This window comes from Ammodytes marinus (assembly GCF_949987685.1).
Source record: "Ammodytes marinus genome assembly, chromosome: 17".
Classification (NCBI taxonomy): domain Eukaryota; kingdom Metazoa; phylum Chordata; class Actinopteri; order Uranoscopiformes; family Ammodytidae; genus Ammodytes; species Ammodytes marinus.
This window is the reverse complement of record NC_137221.1, coordinates 13,912,142-13,927,476: the sequence shown is the minus strand read 5'-3', so window position 1 is coordinate 13,927,476 and position 15,335 is coordinate 13,912,142.

The following is a 15,335-nucleotide window of genomic DNA, read 5'->3' as shown; positions in this document are numbered from 1 at the left end:
GTCATGGGATCAAATATCAAATAATAACGACAACAACTACCTGTCAGGGCCACACTGTGTAATTCATGGCCACTGAGCAGCATTAATAAATTGAAATGTATGGCTATTACACTTCATTTAAAAAGAAGGATAAATGCTTCATTAATAAATAAAGCAGAAGAGAAAGCTTGTCAAGAAATCGGTACTGGACTGAATGCACAAGTATCCTCTTTCGTTCCAAATTTTAACATAGCTTGAGTGGGCCTAATCTAATCTTGAGCAATATTTATTCCATTAATTTCTAAGAACAGACAATTGGTATGCTACTAGAACATTCTACATATACTACGAAATGACGAAAAACACATTTGATATTTTGGAAGATAGATAGATGTAGAATCCACTATCAGTGTGTCGTGTGTAAATGTCGATGGAAATTCAGTCAGGGGAGAGTCACCACAAGTGATGCATCATACAAATGGTTAATGTAAACATTTGATATTGGAAGTGTAACTGAAATAAAAATAGATTTGAGAAAAAATTGACACATGACTCTTAACTCTTCACTTCCTGTAAAAACTAATTAAATATGTTTCCTGTGCCTCTGGGTAATCTTTATTAAATCTAAGAATATAATCCTGTTGATGTCATAGTGATGTCATCAGGGTTATATCAGAGTTGGCTTGAAAATAATACAGGAAATTGGGAAGATGTGATTTTGATCATTCTTTTAATTAAATCTTAATTAATATACTAAATTGAATGGAGCACCTCTTTAAAGTGGCCTCTCTAAAACAAACCCCTTTTATTTCTATGAAATAAACAGAAAGAGAATAATTCAAGAAGAGAATAGGGAACTTCGGATTTGGGTCGTTAACAGAATGACATACACAATTATGATGCTATCAAAGGTAAATAATCCTTACAACCTTGGTACTTTCATGGTCCTGGATAATTTGTGAATTGAGTTCAGTCTTTATCCACAATAATTGTTGTAACCCACTTTTCTCAGGATTGTGATATCGTGGAGCACAAAGCAGACAACAATTAAGTTTTTTTTACGTTGCTAAGTAGCTCGACTGTATATATTGCTGTGCCACTATCCAGGCTTCCAGAGCTGGGCTAGCATATCCCTTGTCTCCCAAACAACACTCGTGAGAACACACTCTCACACAGAAAAAACTATCCATTATTTTCCGATGACAGGTAAATTTGCGCAGCTTGGAAAAATGAATAATAATAATAATAATAATAATAATAATAATAATAATAATAATAATAATAATAATAATAATAATAATAATAATAATAATAATTTACATTGCCACATATTAAGTGGATTGTGTATCTTGTGCCTGTTACTGGAAAAAAATGAAGAGGTCAGAGAAAAAAAAAGAAAAAAAAATGTGCCGTGATATGGACTGAGCCAGCTAGCACGGCCACTGTGCCTCCATATTGCTGATGAAGCAGTGTGCATCACAAATCATCTGAAGGGAAAAGGGACGAATGCGAGAAACATTGGAATAATATAGGCCAGGAGAGAAGGAAATAGCTCCAGGAGAGAGATGTGATTAACTACATGTTGAACTGTGGAAAGCAATAACTGGGTCTATACTTGTCGCGAAAGGTTCTGATTAACAGTGCATGACTGAAATGACCTTACATGGAGAAAGAGGACAGGATTTTTTTTCAGACTGAAATCTCATTGAACCGCAGCTTACAAGAGCATTATGTCAATTAGTAGTAGGGCCCTATCTGCACACTGATACTGTGGAATGATTTACGGTTGACAATTGTTTAGTGGAGAGTGAAGTGAATGGAAGCTTTGTATGGACACAGTTGTAGTCAAGTGGCTTGGAAACCAGATCAAGGGAATTGTTCCTCAAACAGTATAACACAATAGACTTATTGTAGATTCAATAATTTTTAAAATAAATAAAAGTAAATCAATATTAAATCAATGGTGGCCAGGAAAAGAGAGAGAAATGCATACTTCAGACAAAGAGGGATACACTAGATTTGCTACAGTGTTCAATGTCTCTAGCTGCATGCAGCCGTGTGCCACTGGCAAATACTGGCAAAGAATTACATAAACATGTATTGTTGTGCTTTCATGCAAGGCAGTGTTCCTGTCCATATTTTTTTCATGAAGTCTAGAATTGCAGCCCCCTTTTGGCACACAGACAGGTCCTCTTGGCATGGGCTCCGCACCACTCTCCGTCTCTCCCCTCTCTTGTTTACAGTACAAACACATCTGCCTTTCACGCATAAGTGGCTCCTGCGAGTTGTGCGACGGTAAACGATATCCCCCTGCTCCCGGATAGAGGTGTGAATGGCAGAATAATGTCCCCAAAGCTGAGAGGACTTGGCAAAAACACATTGGTTGTTTTAATGAGCTGCTTATCTTTGGGCTGGTGCCCAGTGTGTGTGTAATCCAATAGACAATGTGCACACGTCACACATATGCAGAAAAGACTTTTAGCGCACATAGCTTCAGTGACTGGGCTTTTTTTAACCAGGTGTGTTCAGATGGCTTATTTTAGACGTAGTTATCTTGTCATGAAATTATTATTTTGTTTAAGACATAGAATGGAAATTATTCACATAAATTAATTTAAGATGCAAAAACTTTATTTAACGTAGTTATGGAAACATGCATAACAGATAGATAGATAGATAGATAGATAGATAGATAGATAGATAGATAGATAGATAGATAGATAGATAGATAGATAGATAGATAGATAGATAGATAGATAGATAGATAGATAGATAGATAGATAGATAGATAGATAGATAGATAGATAGATAGATAGAGTGAAACTAGAAATTTATTTTCTAAATAATTACTGATGCATAGTACACACACACAACACTGCCGGTAACCTTTGTGAAACTTCTTGCTGCTCAGACTCTCATTAGGGCTGAATCAATATGCCACAGAATGGGACACCTCTGAGAGGAATTTTGATGAGGGAAATTATGTGCCATTACCAGGCAAATGCCTTTTGCGTAATTATTACATGCTGGACGTGGTTGCAGGCCATTATATAAATGCCCTATGAATACTGTCCATGCATACTGATGTAGCAACACAGGCATATTAGTTTATCTGTCTGTATTTATAGACTCTTGACATTTTCTCTCATCTAAGTCACTGTGGATAGCACTGATTTAAAGTGTATTGTTTGTCAGGGTTTGTCAACTATGCCGATGGGAAAACGTAATCATATAGCTAGGCCTGGACAATCAAATGATAACGATAATCATCTTGATAAAAATATTTTTTTTTCAGAAAATAGTTCCTTATAATTAAACCGCCCATACAGCACAACCTACACCATAAACCTATTTCATCATCTCATCTGAAACAAAATCGCCCATTATGATGTGCAGAAAGTAAGAACTACCCATGCAGCAAACTATCGAATCAGTCACCTTAACAACATGCCTAACCTAAATCATGCCTTACATTACCTCACATCTTTACAGGCTGCACACTGGGATCATTTGCAAATGTTTTGATCATTCTGCACACTCCACAATTATACAGCGTTTCCCTTTTAAAGAAGGGATATTTGAATACTTATTGTAAATGTTCTATTCATATTTTTGACTTGCTTTAATTTACCTTCTCCATGTTTATTGTATCCACCAAAGCAAACTACTTGTAAGTGTAAACTTACTTGGCGTTACTCTGAACTCTGAAAATAAACCTTTAAACTTGAAAGAAATTAAGATTTTACATTTATTGTAGGGCTGTCAAGCGATTAAGAAAATTAATCTAATTCATTACAGGCTCTGTGATTAATTAATCTAAATTAATCGCATACTTATATGACACTTTTATGCCTGTTTATAAACAACTGTATAGGCTCCCGTTCGTCTGTCTCTCTCTCTCTCTCTCTCTCCCCCCGTCTCTCGTAACTTCTGTCTCCTCACAACAGACAGCGCTGCACTGACACAGGTGCACTCATTCACCGTCCTACTCATAGCCAAAACTATTGACACACACACACACACACACAAACACACACACACACACACAAAGGAGGAAAAAAGACAGGCATATGCTAGGAAGAGTGAGAGGGGGCGGGTGTCGCAGCTAGCAAACAAAAGTGAGACACGGAGGAAGATTGAAAGATACTGTTTTGAACCTACATTGTTAATTAGGCACCTACTAAATCAATAATGCACAGACACTCCGGAGAATAACATAAGACGTATTCCTACCTTCATGCTTATTTGCCCGGAGCAGCCCACATCCATAGAGCCCTCGGCCCCTTACCCTGCTTCTTTACTCTTTAATCCCGTGCGGGCCGTGTCCGCAAACTACAGGTGCAGCTCCGCTATCGTCCCACCTCTTTTGCACCGGGTCAAAGGGCATTATAGAAGTGCGATTAATCTGCGTTAATTTTTTTAATCGCGTACATTTTTCTGTGATTAATTCATCGAAATTAACGCGTTAATTTGACAGCCCTAATTTATTGCAACAATTACATGTAATATAATTCAATCTAGTTATCGATATTAACTGATATGAGACAATTTTTATATTGTATTGACGATTTTTACCTTTACCCATATGGCCCAACCCTGCTTATAGCATTGTCCACACATCAGCTGAGTTTCCGTGGTTACTCGGCCCCACAGCACATGAATGGACTTCCCATGCATTGCCCATCGAGTTGCTCACAGCGCGAAAGCACTTTACAGCTCTCAACTTAAATAGATTAAAGTATTTTCCCGCTGCATCAACTACAATTTCATAAGCACATAAACCCCTTCCATTGTGACTTTAACAATGCCCGTGAAATCAACACCTATTCATTGAGAAACAAAACTGGGATAATAACAATTCCATATGCTTCCAAGAAACAATCACAGCTGCAAACTTGGCCTGGTTTGAGCAGATTTTTTTTAACAAAGGCAGCTAACGGTGTCATTGTGCAGCCGCTATGCTAAGCCTGTGATTAAGTCTGTGCAGAAGGAAAAACAGCTAAATCAAAGAGCATCACTTTGAAATGACTCTTCTCTTTCATTTGCCGGAGCACTGGGGCATGCTGGGAAAGGTGTCATCGTATTGGAATTGGTTTGAGGTTTTGATGGTCGGATCGGATAAAAACATCTCTCCTTTTTTTGCTCTCTCTCTCTTTTTTAAACTCCCTCTGACTTCATCCTGCTCTATAAAGTGCTTCAATGGCGTCTAGAGAACAGTGGATTGTCAAACTCTGAGGCAACTCCCCAACAACCCATCTAACCAGATAGGCAGTCGAGTAGCCGACCTCGGAGCCAAACAACCAGCCAAGCCAGCCAGCCAGCCGAAGCAGCCCGGTGTCTCTCCTTCAATGGTTCCAGCTCTTTGTTTCCTCCCAGTAGTTACAATGTGGGATTGTTTACAGCTCTTTTTATAGTCCAGTGAATAAGCCCCTTAGTTTCTCCCAATCTACTCCTGCTGCGAGAGCCAGCCCAGTCAGTGGGAAGTGGCCCTGGGAAGTCGTAATTATATTTGGCAAAGAGTGCAGAGCTGCACACACAAACACAAACAGACAGAGAGAGAGAGAGAGAGAGAGAGAGAGAGAGAGAGAGAGAGAGAGAGAGAGAATGTAAACACCATCACAAAGACACCTGTGAAAGTGGGCATGCTTACAGGTACAGTACCCACGCAGTGCTGAGTGCTTCATACAATCACATACAATGTTTTACTCTCTTAAAAACAACGGCACACAAAAGGGCACAACACCATACCTGCCCCGCACAGAAAAGCCAGCATGCACACAACCATAAAGGCAACGGAGAGACTCCTCTGCACGCCTCATACGCAGCTTTGCTTGGGACTCTCCCTCCCTCTCTGCCTGAAACAGTATGATACAGTATGTTTAACAAGCACTTTGGCCAATTTTGGCTAACTGCTTCCAAAACGCAAGGGGAACAGCGAAAGATCATAGGATGCATGACGACTTGTGTGCATTGCCTTTGTAAAGACCCGAGCACTCCACACCAAGAAACACCACCAATGACAGTCAGTCCTTTGAAAAAAACTCAGGCTTTCTGATGCTCTTTCTGCACGTTTCCATCCAAATAACACCTGGTTTTTGTAATGCAATACAGTAAAATTGCACGAATCTTGCACGAGTCGCTGCTTTCACGGAGACATACTCTATTTGTAAGACAATAAATATAGTGAACGCCTTCGGAGAACATCCAAGATGTGTCATTTAGAGCCTTGTACTGTTAAATTTAATCTGCAGACACTAGAGTTAAAGTTATAATGCGTCTCTGTCGCAGAAGCTGTAGTAGGAAAGTGTGTTTTGCTTATGAGGCATCTTCATATCTTTTATTTTTTTTATGCCTGAAAGGACAAGAGTTGACATACATTGATATATTTCCTTGGGGAGCAACAATGTGCAAGTGAATGCATGTAATAGTTAAGTGGTGATCTGTACACAGGCTCCCTACAGAATGCGTGTTCTCCGTGACTGCAGATTAAACTGATTTGTAAGAAGTAATCTGGGTGTCAGGCTCTCAAGCGGGGGTCATGGCGAAATAATGGGAACAGTGGGTGTAATCGTTTTGCCTTTTCCTCGAGCAGGCAGTTGCAGGGGTCCCTCTTAAGTGCTCTTTGTGTCTGTGCAACATGTGTGAATGCGCTCCATAATACATTCCTTTTTCCACAAATGCAATTCAGCCTCTCAGAGTAACAACATCAGATGAGATGAATAGGCCATCATTTGCGCTGCGGGAAAATGAATTTGCAGCTGAGGTGGGCAGCACACGGCTCCAGTTAAAAATTGCACTCTGGGTAAAAAAAAAACGGTTTATATTCTCATTCTCCATCTTACCTTCTTTGCACTTCTATTTTTTTTAACAAAGAGGCAAATTCAGAGCATCTTTTCATATTCAGCTGATGCTTTCACAACACAAAAAGCGGAGGATGAATTGGATCATAGCTCTGCAAAAGAAAACCATCGGAGCACAACAGGAATCCCATTTATCTGTGTTTGTGTGTATGCCTGGTACTCAGATTTGGTTATGATAGCGATCGCCTTCATTTGCAAATTGGAGTTAACGTAAACAAACAGCTTGACTTATATGGTCATTGTGTACCGCCAGTGAGCATTTGTGCAGGTATGTATAGTGAAAGCCTATATGGATAATTGTTTACTTTCTGTCATGTACCCTCAAAATAATCAATCGAAATAACACCGAGTCTCCATAACAACTCGCACATATGAATGCCGATTAACTGACTTAATGCCGAAAGACATTCACAAAAGGGAAGCATGAAAACACACACTTTCACTCTTTGTTTTCTCCATCACAACTGTTGTCTAGATCTGCCAGTTTACAGTACATCAAGCCGAGCAACAAAGGTTCATACATGATTGTACGTGACTGGGTTAGCAGACATCTATCCAAAGCAATTCCCTAAATACACACTTTATAGTATTATTCACTGTTTGTTAGAATTGAATATGTAAATTCCTTAAAACAAGTGTAAAAAGTCAGATAGGGATAATAAAACCACCATTGTATAGTAATTTTCTTTCTGCAAGCTGAAAATAGGTTTGCAAACAAAAAGAAAAATGCATATTTGTTTAAAGATAAGTGTTTTTTAGAGCAAATGCAAGATAACATAGTTACATTATTTTCCTAAATATGCACGGAACATTTAACAGCCTTGAGGGTTTCCTTTATATAGCTATACAAAGCAGGGGTCATTTCAGGAAGTAACAATTGTATATTATATACAGATCACACACAATGAGTCACAATTGTCTTCACTGACACTATACAGTATAAAACAATGTCTTAAAGCTGCAACCTTAAGCATACCAATATGGGAGAGTTTCAGTTTAGGAATGTTTTATTATTTGATTTCATTGGACAAGAGCAGAGTCTTTATTCATTTAAAGAACAATGTGATAAAATTAGACAAACCGGCAAGGTGACACGACAACCAAGTGTGAAACCTGCAAATTAGCTGTGCGGGCTAATTAAAAATATTCCTCCATATGTTATGCATCTCATTATCATGTATGATTAAAGTCATTAATAGAAAAGAAAAAAAAGGATAAACGATTTTATGGCAAAAAGTAATGTGAACGACATATCAAATCTAATAAAACTGTCACATAAGGTTGTTGATGTCAGCGAAAAAAACAGGAAAATGGCTGAAAGCAAAGATGGTGAAAAGAAGAACAAAACGCACAAGGGGAAAAGGAGAAAGACGCTCAAAGGTGAGATGGATAGATAGGCGAGCCAGGAATGACGGGGTGTGTGGGAGACAGAGGAGGGAGGGCAAGCTGGAGGAGCTCACCCCAGGCTCGGGGGGTGAGTCAGGGGGCAAGTATGCAAGATTCACCCTGGTACTGGCTTGTGTCGAGGCCTGGGATCCATCTGGCTCACCCCCCCTTTCACACTATCTGTGGTTAGGGGAGGAAAGGTTGTGGTCAGGGCTAGGTGTGTGTGTGTGTGTGTGTGTGTGTGTGTGTGTGTGTGTGTGTGTGTGTGTGTGTGTGTGTGTGTGTGTGTGTGTTGGGTGCAGTTGTGTGTAGCAGGATTGAAGGGGCAGGGCGGAAGCAGGAGTGGGGACCAGGGAAACCCCAATTTAAGCAGCATCAACAGACAAAAAAAGGGAAAAAAACTAAACCACAATGAATTAATTAATGAATTAATGATTTATTTCAAATATGCAACAACAATACAATAATAAAAATGCATCAACAGGAGTCAGCCCTAGTGACTCCTGCACTGATAAGGCCGCCAAGCACTCTATAAAAATGCCACAACATATTTGAAAAGGGGTGGGAAGAAGTAAAAACTTGTTCAATCACACCCCACTTCTTTAAACAATATTAACAAGTCAAATCAAACTCAAAACTACATGTTTCCTTCAGACTAATTTCTAATTTTCACAATATCAATTCTATTTATCAACACTTGCATATCTGTAGTGTACACCATACCGATGCACAGATACACACAAGCGTACAAACAAACACTTGCATATCTGTACTCCATACCAATACACATAGATACACACAAAAGTACACACGAACACTTGCATATCTGTACACCATACCAGTACACATAGATGCAAACAAGCTAATAAGTCACAGGTGGCAGGGCTGCATGCACACGCATATACACACAAGCTATTTAGACACCTAGTCAGCACTTGTGAATGATTTGCAGGGACCTCTTTGCTCTCTTTTTATTCTCATGGTCAAGGTGACGGAATGATGAGGTCAAGGCGTCACCTAAACAATATACAGGTATACATTCAATGGTAGTGGGAGTTAACTGCAGTCTATATTTCATGTTAAATCTGAAAACACTGTTCCGGGGGATTTTTTGAGTGTGGAGGGGTGACAGTGGCAAATGTCCAGTCGACTGTTACTTTCCCCTGAGGCTCAGGGAATACAAACAATTATCAGCTTTTAGAAGAACTGATATTTACATATTCTTAGTAGAAAGATCAACTTAACTGAGAGCGAGGGAGGTATGCTGCAGTTTGCATATTGAAGTCATCGACAGCTGAAAAAAAGACACATTCAGACAAACAGAGTATGTGAACGTGGTGGTAGATCAACTGAAGTCCAGCGGGGTGGGGAGTCTGACGCAGGAAAATGAGAGTGTGAAGACAAACACAGGATCAGCTCAACCGCCAGCCACAAGGGTGTGTCTCCGTGTGTGTAAGTACTAAGTAGGCCACAGGTGTGTATACTTTAATCCCATCATTAAAAACAGCTTTGGTCAAGATAGGTGTCACATACACACTTGCACACTCACATCATAACCTTTGATGTTACGTCAATGTGATGACACCCACTAGGTTTAAGAGTATTCCTTCAGAAAGGTATTTGTATAAGGCCTGTCTTTGTAAATGCCAATTCAGCCCCAAGGTGTCTCTCTCTCTCTCTCTCTCTATGTGTCTCTCTCTCTCTTTGTGTGTGTGTGTGTTTTAAGGGAGGATTTTTAGAAGTCAAATGCAAATATCAAAGGAAGTGGGGTTTTTTTCACCCTTGGAGAGTTGACACCTGTGTAAACTGCCATGTCACCCGGATAGCCACCTGTCAGGTGATGTTGATTCTTCTGTGATAACTTATATCTTCTTGACTACACAATGACTTCGAGGTACATCTTGATGATATAAGCAGATTTGTAGGGGTTGAGCCAATTTTCCCAACACTAATATTTCTGAATTTATAATCTCTGTAGGATGACATTAAATTCTTAAAGCTGCAATGGTCATTTTGCTCCACAGAAGCTGGTGTAGTGTTTATTGTTTTTCCTTTTTTTTTTCGTAGCTGAGTCAGTTTAAAGCATAACAAAAGTCCCGGGAATACCACAAATCATCATTACAAGGCCGTGCAGTGTACTAAACACAGAACAGTGCTTTCACTGGCATGACAGAGGTATAGATATAGATATAGTATATTTATGTATAAAAAGAAAGAAGATAAAAGTTCTCTCTGAATGGCCCTCTTTCTTCCTCTAAAGTCCCTCTGACTGAAAGTTATCTGCCTTGACCTCTGGTAACCTCTGGCTTGAGGGGACAAAAAAGAGAGAGTGAGTGGACAGTGGTGTGCAAATAGAGGGGGCACTGTGTGACTTTGTGGGAAACAGAAAGAGAAGGGAAGGGGAAAGAAAGAAAGAAAAAGAGTGTGTATTATGTATGGGTGCCTGCTCTCCTTTTGCCTGCGGGGGTACAGATCCTGTGGCTCGGACTATTCTAAATCAACAATAGTTCACCATGACCCTCTTATTACCTTGAATGTAATGAAAGTGATCCTAGGAGCTCTCCATTGCTTCATGTGAAAGTGTCAACAACGTTCCCTTGAAGACTTAGCCAAGTCATTCATTGGCCTGCTTGCTCAGATAAAAGATATAGGGACAATAGAAAAAACGGTATGGACCAATATTCTCACATAAAGACACAGACAACAAGACACACAACAGGGTGCCCCGAAATACTGAGAGTGCGTTCAGGCTCGTTACCCCCCCTGTGTCATGCGATATCAGTGCGATATTGGTTTGTTTGACCCGGAAAGCAGGGAACAAGGGAACGAGGTGGAGAGGTGAACAGAAAGACTGATAGCCCCCATCTTTCCTCGACCATGTATCATCAGCCATTGACGCTGTTGCCAAAACAAAGCGACTGCTGCTTCGAGCCCGTTAAAATGTCACCGCTAATGATGTGGGTTATGTTGCTAATGTGGCTAATGTGTTGTTCCCATGGGGTTTGGTATCCTGCCCAGGTCAAACCCCGTGCCTGTGAAACGTGAAGATGAAAGATGGCTAATTGTTCATCATCTTTCTGTTGGGGCTTTGGTTTACAACATTTTTAAAAAAAATACAAAAATTACTTACTGAGGTTGAAATCAATTTCTGTGTAACTGACATTGTTTTAAATATTCATAAGAGTTAAGTGTTTTATTTCTTTATTTTAAAGCTGCACTCATTCATATTTTTATGTTACCATATCACGTACAATTCAAACAGAATCATTCAGAGTGATAAACAAACATAGATGTTTACCCAACTCAGCAGCTTCCCACACCTCCTTTGAGCTTTTATAGCTTCTGCATGTAGCTGCTGTTTTTGCGGGGACAAAACTCTTGACACTGTTTGTTATCTGCTGAGCAACAGCTGGCAGATAGACAAACTTAGCGACTAGCTGGTGAACAGTGCAACATTAAAGCAACTAATAAGCCAAATTCTCCCCCCCAGAGTTAAAAGAAAGTGAGCATTGGAGTACATTTGTCAGGTGGATAACACATTAGCCACATCAACTTTAATGGTTGATAATATGTATTGTCTGATACCCTTCAGTGGTTGAAAAAAAATAACATAACTGCTTTACCAACATTAGCACATACATTTCAATGAGGGAAATATACCCCTAGAAAAAAAACATTCAAACAAGAACATTTAAACTTTATAAATGTCAAAACAAGTGAATCAATCCCTGTATCAATTACAATATTAAATGACTGAAGTTTATTTTAAAACTAAGTAATGGTTGAAGAGCCTGCCGTCTGAGAAACAATCAGTTGAGCCACAAGTTCCCTTGAATGCATTCATCAGTGCGTGCTTACTCTCTGGAACAGTGACTCAAGGAGAGAGAGAAGGGGGAAGCTGAGATCTCCTTACTTCCTATAAGCTCCACAAGAAACCAACAAGAACCGGGAGACAACATGTTGGTGATATTCCCTCAGGTAATCCCACGCTCACCGGTGCATAGCCAAGCAAAACCATTGCGAGAAACACAGCTAGCAACACTGCTCTGCTTCTTGGAGGCTTCATTTGTCTTGATGGGTATCACTTTGTCTCTCCCTCCCATACTTCCGAGATACACCTTTTAAGTCTCTGGGACAACACAAAGGATTGCTCATTTGTCTTGCTTATTTATTATAGACTTACTATAGCCCCCATCTGTATTGGCCTGGAAAGGTACTCAGATCTAAACAGACAAGCCAAGTTTAGCATCTGCCACTGAATCGTATTTTAATTTAGCTCGATACATACTGTAGCTTTTGTTGAGATTATAAACTTGAAAAGGCAAAACAAATCTATGCCTGAAAGAATCAGCCTTAGAGAGATCAACATAAGTAGGCTACACGGTACTGATTAGCTTAATGTGCTAACAGAGTCCAAATAACTGATGTATACAAGAGGCCTGACTCTCAGGTGAGTCAGTCTCAAGTGGGTCGGACTTGGATGGTTTACTCAGGGTGTTGAGTCTCCTGGGAGCTGAAGGATAGGATGTCAGCTGCTGCTTCCTGCTTCAGCCAGTAACAGGAACTGGCTCTGTTCCAATGTGTGTGTGTGTGTGTGTGTGTGTGTGTGTGTGCTGTCAGACACAAGACTGGGCAGCGAGCCCAGGTACAGCATAGCCCAGGTGTTCCTCTATGAAGAACACAATGAGCGTGTGCAAACACGGAGGGACAGACAGGCAAATGGAGAGGGATTGGTATCAGAGAGCGCACCTGTTGAGCACCTGCCCCATCCGCTCATGGCACGCTGATTATGGATGCGGCGGTTGTAAACAAACAAACCACACACACACACACACACACACACACACACACACACACACACACACACACACACACACACACACACACACACACACACACACACACGAAATAGCCAAAACTCAAACATGCTTATTCCCTCCAAATATTTTAACATAGAGACCAATCGGGACTGTATTTAGAGTAATTTAGATATAGTTTTCTCCCTCACCTCTTACAATTTTGGAGTATATTCTCAGGCAACTTTTCAGTCACTACCTGCCCTCTGTGCTCTTCTCTGCTCCCCTCCCCCGGAGTCCTTCGCTCTCTGTGTCATTAGAAATCGCATCAGGGATTAAGGTGGCGATGGGAGGATCTGATTCACCCTGGAATTCACTAAGTCCGGCATTACCACACACCTCACAAAGCACAGGGGAGTTTATAATCCACCGCACAGCACAATCCCGCTAATGCATTCATATCAGACACACGGGCAACAGAGGTCGGCCAGATAATTTAACACCAACGTATTACTGTCAAGTTCAGCGTTTACAGTGCCTTGCAAATGTATTCATACCCCTTGATATTTTCGACATTTAGTCACGTTATAACCACACACATACATTTATTTTATTGGGATTGTATGTGATAGACCAACACAAAGTGGCGCATTATTGTGAAGTGGAATGAAAATGAAACATGGTTTTAAATTTGTTTTATAAATAAAAAACTGAAAAGTGTGGCGTGCAAAAGTATTCAGCCCCCTGAGTCAATGCTTTGTAGAACCACCTATCGCTGCAATTACAGCTGCAAATCTATTTGGGGTATGTCTCCACCAGCTTTGCCCATCTACAGACTGACATTTTTGCCCATTCTTTTTTTTTTAAATAGCTTGAGCTTTAGATTTAGCATCAGATTGGATGGAGATCATCTGTGAACAGCAATTTTCAAGTCTTTCCAGAGATTCTCGATTGTATTGAGGTCTGGACTTTGACTGGACCATTCTAACACATGACTATGCTTTGATTTAAACCATTCCATTGTAGATCTGGCTGTATTTTTAGGCTAGTTGTCCCTCTGGAAGGTGAACCTCCACCCCAGTCTCAAGTCTTTTGCAGACTCTAACAGGTTTTATGTCCTGTATTTGGCTCCATCCATCTTCCCATCAACTCTAAACAGCTTCTCTGTCCCTGCTGAAGAAAAGCATCCCCATAGCATGATGCTGCCACCACCATGTTTCACGGTGAGGATGGTGTGTATAGGGTGATGTGCAGTGTTAGTTTCCGCCACACATTGCATTTTGCATTCAGGCCAAAATCTTCAAGTTTGGTCTCATCTGAATATGCTGTGTCCCCCGCATGGCTTGTGGCAAGTGTTGGAGGAAGGTGCTCTGGTCAGATGAGACCAAAATTGAAGTTTTTGGCCTTAACGCAAAGTGCAATGTGTTGCAGAAAACTAACACTGCACATCACCCTGAACACACCATCCCCACCGTGAAACATGGTGGTGGCAGCATCATGCTGTTGGGGTCCAGTTTTTTATTTCTAAAAAAAATGTAAAACCATATTTCATTTTCAGTCCACTTCACAATGATGCACCACTGTGTGTTGGTCTAGCACATGAAATCCCAATAAAATAAATGCACGTGTGTGGTTTTAATGTGACAAAATGTGCAAAATTCCGAGGGATATGAATACTTTTGCAAGCCACTGTACATGCATGTCTAAGTCTGCAGGAGTATGCATTTTGGTAATGAAGTAGATGTTGGGAAGATAATTTATAAGACAAAAGACCTGTATGAAAAACTATTCAGAACTCTAAATAGCTATTAACCCTAACTATTGTGTAACAACACAACACTATTCTTAATCATTCACTGCATATGGAATCGCAATCAGTTACTCTGGGTGTATGCACAAACGTCTTTTACATGATATAAATCTACATATTTTAATCTTTAAGCAAAATTGCAGAAGCAGGGAAAGAAATCCAGTTAAGCAGCAAATCAATGAGAGTGGGGAAGAAATATGGGGAGGGGAGAGCGAAAGAGGGGGGCGCATTACGTGTGGGACTAACAGTAAAGTACTTTGTGACATGCATCATCAGTCTTGTCGTCTCACTATATCTCCCTAATGGGAGCACAGCAGTGTGTGTGTGTGTGTGTGTGTGTGTGTGTGTGTGTGTGTGTGTGTGTGTGTGTGTGTGAAAGAGAGAGGGGGCGATGAGTCTCCCTGTCAGAGAGACTTGTAGATACTGTGTGTGTCTATGTGTGTGCGTGTGTGTGTCAGAGAGAGATAGAGATAGGGGTCTAAATGAGCTCCTGGCGGGACTGAC